General features: G+C 67.7%; 1 protein-coding gene across 1 annotated transcript in view; it reads left to right on the top strand.

Moving 5' to 3' along the window:
- Positions 1 to 54: 54 nt before the first annotated feature.
- Positions 55 to 294, top strand: part of LOC102751617 (testis-specific gene 10 protein) — a 115,735-nt gene continuing 115,495 nt past the window's right edge. Inside the window, exon 1 of the mRNA XM_006764747.2 lies at positions 55 to 154. The gene's annotated coding sequence lies outside the window, so the exon portion shown is untranslated. The remainder of the gene's footprint in view (positions 155 to 294) is intronic.

Raw genomic sequence — 294 nt, forward strand, 5'->3', positions numbered from 1 at the left:
CACGTGCGTGGGTGCGCGCGCAGGGCTCGTAGTTCCTGCGAGAGGGAGCGTCGAGCCAGGTACGCGTGCGCACAGGGACTTGAGGAAAGGATGTGGGCTTGAGGAAAGGATGTGGAGCTAAGGCGCCAGGAAGTGGAGGAAAAGCCCCCCTCAGGTACAGAGCGTGAGGGCGGAGTCGACGGCGGCGCGGGGCGGTGCTAACCGCTCCGCCTCCTTCCGGTCAGGTGTCGTCTTCCACCACCTGCACCTCCAGCGGGGCGGGGCCGGGTCCATTTGCGGGTGAGAAGGGCGGGC

Source organism: Myotis davidii, unplaced genomic scaffold (genome assembly GCF_000327345.1).
Source record: "Myotis davidii unplaced genomic scaffold, ASM32734v1 scaffold2601, whole genome shotgun sequence".
In the NCBI taxonomy this organism is placed as follows: domain Eukaryota; kingdom Metazoa; phylum Chordata; class Mammalia; order Chiroptera; family Vespertilionidae; genus Myotis; species Myotis davidii.